Source organism: Bos indicus, chromosome 1 (assembly GCF_029378745.1).
Source record: "Bos indicus isolate NIAB-ARS_2022 breed Sahiwal x Tharparkar chromosome 1, NIAB-ARS_B.indTharparkar_mat_pri_1.0, whole genome shotgun sequence".
NCBI lineage: Eukaryota > Metazoa > Chordata > Mammalia > Artiodactyla > Bovidae > Bos > Bos indicus.
This window is the reverse complement of record NC_091760.1, coordinates 56,210,141-56,215,680: the sequence shown is the minus strand read 5'-3', so window position 1 is coordinate 56,215,680 and position 5,540 is coordinate 56,210,141. Positions and strand designations below refer to the sequence as shown.

General features: G+C 35.5%; 1 pseudogene; it reads right to left on the bottom strand.

Moving 5' to 3' along the window:
* Positions 1 to 220: 220 nt before the first annotated feature.
* LOC139176385 (tigger transposable element-derived protein 1-like) lies at positions 221 to 4,448 on the bottom strand (annotated as a pseudogene).
* Positions 4,449 to 5,540: the final 1,092 nt, after the last annotated feature.

The following is a 5,540-nucleotide window of genomic DNA, read 5'->3' as shown; positions in this document are numbered from 1 at the left end:
TTACAAAACCACCTCAAGCATACTTAAAGGAGATAATACAGGTTCAGTTTCAGACCACCACAATGAAGTGGATGTTAAAATAAAGTGAGTCACACATTTTTTGATTTCCTAGTACATAAAAAAGTTAGCATTATACTATACAGTAGTCTATTAAGAGTGCAATATCATTTTGTTTAAAAATATCCCAATATTCATTCCTTAATTTAAAAATAATTTATAGCTAAACAACGTTAATCTTCATTTGAGCCTTCAGGGAGTCATAATCTTTTGCTGGTGGAAGGTCTTGGCTTGCTGTTGATGGCTGCTGACTGATCAGAGTGGTGGTTGCTGAAGGTTGGATGGCTGTGGCAATTTCCTGAAAGGAGACATTGAAGTTTGCTACATCAACTGACTTTTCCTTTTATGAAAGATTTCTTTGTAACATGCTATGCTCTTTGAAGGATTTTACTCACAGTAGAATTTCTTTCAAAATTGGAGCCAGTTCTCTCAAATCCTGTCACTGCTTTATCAACTAAGATTATGTAATATTCTAAGTCTTTTGGTGTCATTTTAACAATCTTCATGGCATCTTTACCAGGAGTAGATTCCATCTCAAGAAAACACTTTCTTTGTTCATTAATAAGAAGCAATTCTTCACCCCTTAACATTTTATCATGAGATTGCAACAACCTAGTCACATCTTTAGACTCTACTTCTAATTCTAGTTCTATATTTCCACCACATCTGCAGTTACTTTTTCCATGGAAATCTTGATCAAAATCATCCATGAGAGTTGGAATCAGCTATTTCCAGACTCCTATTAATGTTGACATTTTGATCTCTTTCAAAGAATAATGAATGTTCTTAATGATATCTAGAATGATGACCTTTTTCCAGAAAGTTTTCAGCTTACATTCCCCAGATCCATCAGAGGAGTCACAATCTCTGACAATGGTAGCCTCACTAAATATATATTTTTAATGATCCTGCAATTTTGTAATTAATCCTTGAATCATAGGTTGCAGAATGGATGTGTTAGTGGGATTAATCCTTGAATCATAGGTTGCAGAATGGATGTGTTAGTGGGAATGAAAGCAACATGAATCCTACTATACATCTTCATTGCAGTTTTGGGAGGCCAGGTGTATTGCCAATGAGCAGTAATACTTTAAAATGAATTTTTTTTCTGAGCAGTAGATCTCAGTAACAGGCTTTAAATATTCAGTAAGCCATGTTGTAAACAGATGTGTTATCATCCAGGCTTTGTTGTTCCATTTAAAGAAGCAGAGTCAAATTAGCATAATTCTTAAGGTCCTCGGGATTTCTGGAATGGTAAATGAGCATTGGGTTCAACTTAAAATCACCAGCTGCATTAGCCCGTAACAAGAGTCTGCCTGTTCTTTGCAGCCTTGAAGCCAAGCACTGACTTCTTCCTAGCTCTAAAAGTTCTAGATGGCATCTTCTTCCAACAGAAGGCTGTTTCATCTACATTGAAAATCTGTTGTCTAGGGTAGACACCTTCATGAATTACCTTAGCTAGACTGTCTATTCAATAGATGACTTGATGCAGCTTCTAATTAGCAGTTGCTGCTTCAGCTTGAAATTTGATATTATGGAGGATTCTTTCCTTAAACCCCATGAGCTAACATCTTGCTTCAAACTTTTCTTCTGCAACTTTCTTACCTTCATCAGCCTTCATAGAATTGAAGAGAATTATGACCTTTCTCTGGACAAGGCTTTGGCTAAAGGAAATGTTGCTGTTTTGATCATCTATCCAGACCACTAACTTTCTCTATATCAATACTTTCACTGTATCAGTAATAAGGCTGTTTCTCTCTCTTATCAGTCATGTGTTCACTGGAGTAGCACCTTTAATTTCCTTTAAGAACTTTTCCTTTGCATTTACAACTTGGCTAAATGTTTGGTGCAAGAGGCCTGACTTTCAGCCTGTTTCAGCTTTCAACATGACTTCTTCACTAAGCTTAATCATTTCTAGCTTTTGACTTAAAGTGAGAGACCTGTGAGTCTTCTTTTTACTTGAATGCTTAGAGCTAATTGTAGGTCTATGAATTGACCTAATTTCAGTATTGTTTTATCTCAGGAATTTGGAAAATCTGAGGACAGGGAGAGGGAAGGGGGTAAGCTGGCCACTGGAGCAGTAGCAACACACACATTTATTAAGGTCACTGTCTTATATGGCCATGGTTCATGGTGCCCCAAGACAACTTCAGCAGTGACATCAAAGATCACTGATCACAGATTGCTATAGCAAACTTGATAATAATAATAAAAATTTAGAAATATTGTAAGAATTACCAAAATGTATCACAGAGACAGGAAGTGAGTAAATGCTATTGGGAAAATAGTGTCAATAGACTTGCTGCATTGAGAGTTACCACAAATCATAAATTTGTAAAAAGCTGTGAAGTATAATAGGTTGAGATATACCTGCGGTTGTTGGTAGAGTTCTGTTTCTTGTGGTTGTAAGACTGAGATCGCTGCTTTCTTGCTGGCTGTTAGCCAGGTGGCATTTTCAGGGAATATAGGCCTCCTGCCATGTGGCTCTATCCGAAGTATAGCAGTTTGTTTCTTCAAAGCCAGCAGGAGACTTTTCTCTCACTGTGAATTTTCTTTTAGGAGAAGGCTTGGATGCTCTTTTAAATGGCTCACTTAGTTAGGTCAGGCCCACCTAAAATAATGATCATTTGGGTTAACTCAAATTGATTTGAGACTTTAATTGTGGCTGCAAAATCTCTTCATCTTTTCCATACAACTTAATCACCAGAGTGACTTTCATTATAAACACAGATGGTGCTTATACTTACTGAGACAGTATTATACAAGGTATGTACTCTAGGGTGTGGAAATCTTGAAGCCTATTTCAAAATTCTGCATACTACATCTACATATCCTAAAGATAGATATAATGTGAAATAACAATAAGGTACACATGTACAAACTATCATATATAACAACAAATTATTCAGAGGTATATATAGATTGATATATTTGGAATAAGCTTTATTTTTGTTTGTAAATTCCAATTAGTACCATATTATGCTACACAAAGTTACTTCTTACATTTTCACTTGGAAATGTTGCATAAGGAGTAATTTCTAAGCTTCTTTCACATGACTTTTTTTGGTCTTTATTTTTCTTTCACCTGTGCCTTGAAATTTCAAAAATTGGCTTCTACCTGTCACTATTATCTCGTTTCATGTTTCTGAGGTGTCTTAAAGAAAATGATGATTTTTAAAGTCCATTAAAACCAACTGCTATGTGTGAATCAGGGTCTTGGCCCTCAATCAATTATGGAGTTATCTCCACTTCTTAGGCTTTTGCACTGGGCAGGTGATTGCTTTCAGGAAAGTGTGAATGGCTGTGGCTTTGGCAGACTTTAGAGGTTGTTGTCCTTGGAGAATCAAGGTATTTCAAACTATGCAGTTTAGAATCTAGGCAGTACTTAGAATATAACTTTTCTTACAATGCTGAAGTTTTTCTAAATAATTATCAAAAATATTTTATTAAATGTTAATGTTTATTTTTTTCCTCCAACAGCATGAATTGCCCTACAGTTTGGGGCTATCAGATAGACAGAGGAAAATGTAGCTAGTAGCCTAAAGTTGAGCCTTAGAAAATCTAGGGCTTATCTGGATCCATATATTAGTTAATCAGTCAGGTAAATGCTTACTTTTTAAAAAAAATATTCTTCTTTTTCTTTTTTCTCTTTTTTTCTGCCAATGAATATACAAACTCAAGTTATTAACTGAATGGTTTTATAATCCTTATGTGAATTTTAAAAAATGTGTTTTAAGAAATGCTTCAAATCAAAACTCTACCGCTGAGATGCTTATTAAATTACAAATAGCTCATTGAAGATAATAATGATGATGATGTTAATGATTATAAAGACTTTCATTTGTTTTGAAAATTTCAAATTCTTTCACACTGTTAATAACTGCATATATTTAATTTTAAGCTACATTTTCTGATTCTAATATATTTTCTATTACTGGGCCATAGGCAGTATTTTCCATTCAGTATATTTTGTTGAGAGAGACAGAAAAAGTAAATTTTACTCCTTTTTCTGTAATCATATAACATATCCTTTAGATTGAGTGAAAACAAAAAAATATATATATAATTCTAAAAAATTTCTTGATTGCCCCAAGATATTGGGCATTGGTAGATATTTTGAGGCAAATGCAGTTTGTGATCATCAGAATCTTGTTCTTAAATTACTACACTAATAAACTCTGAGAGCACTTGAATTCTTAGAAGAACTCTCCTCTCTCTATCATTTACTCTGCAGGACAATTGGGATTATTGCTGGCTCATTTGGTTAGACACCAGGAAATGCCTCTCCTTCACCTAATATGGGGGGACATGATCTACACCACGTGTAGGGCAGGCTCTTCGGCTATAAGAGGAGTAAACCGTGGCCAGGCCTCATCAGTTTCATCCTCCATGTTTGCGGACAGCATGTGTGATAACGGGTGTGGGAACAGTGAGATCAGTCATTGGTTCCCTGTTTCTAACTTAGTGGTAAAAAAGAATATATATCTATCAGTAATTTTAGTTTGTGTCAGAATCAAACTAGGAAGGAAGTTATCTTGCTTATGAAGGGGTCTGAAAGTGCACTTCTGGGAAAGAGTATACATGGAGCTTAGGTTGCTACTGAAGGATAGTACAGCTTTCAATCGTTTTCTATTACCTAGAGCTTGTCTGATCAGTGACAAGAAAGTATGGTTTTTCATATCTCTTTCACAGCTTCCTGACGTAGCCTGTGCAAGCATGTGGCACTTGTTTTTGCTTCCTCACTTTTGCTCCTGGCATTTCTTCTCTCTTTCCAACTGTGGAAATACTTCTTATTCAAAACCGAGTTCAAGTTAACATTTCTTCAGTCTATTCTAAGTAATTCTACCTTTAGTTGTAAAGTGCCTATATTGTTTTTTGACATTTTACTGATATCCATATTGCCTCCTTAATGAGATCATGAGTTCTATGAAGTTAGAGACTCTATTTTATGTTATTTTAACTTTTTTAAACTCCCATTTCCTATAAAGCAATGGAGTTAGTGGCTCGGTAGTGTCCAACTCTTTGTGACCCCACAGACTGTAGTCCACCAGGCTTCTCTGTCCATAGGGTTTTCCAGGCAAGAATACTGGAGTAGCTTGACATTAGCACAGAATGAATGCTCAACAGAATCTTTTACAATCTGAATCTGTACATTCCGCCCCCCCCATTTCAATACCTGCTTAGATTTATACAGCACTTTATAACTTGTAAAGATTATCTATGTATATTTTTCATTGACACTAGTTGATTAAATAAAATGAGTGGCCTTCATTATCTAGAAGTATTTTCTAAATATGAAATGAGGGGAAGTCTCCTGGCAGAACCCTGTGTGAGGGAAGTTTATTCTGAATAAAGGAGGAATCAGAGGATGAAAACCTGGAATGGAGCCTTTGGTAGATCTGAACCCCAGTGGGGATTCAGAAGTTGACAAAGTCTTACAGTCTGTTTTTTAAAAAATGCTGTTAATTGATATTTCTGACAAT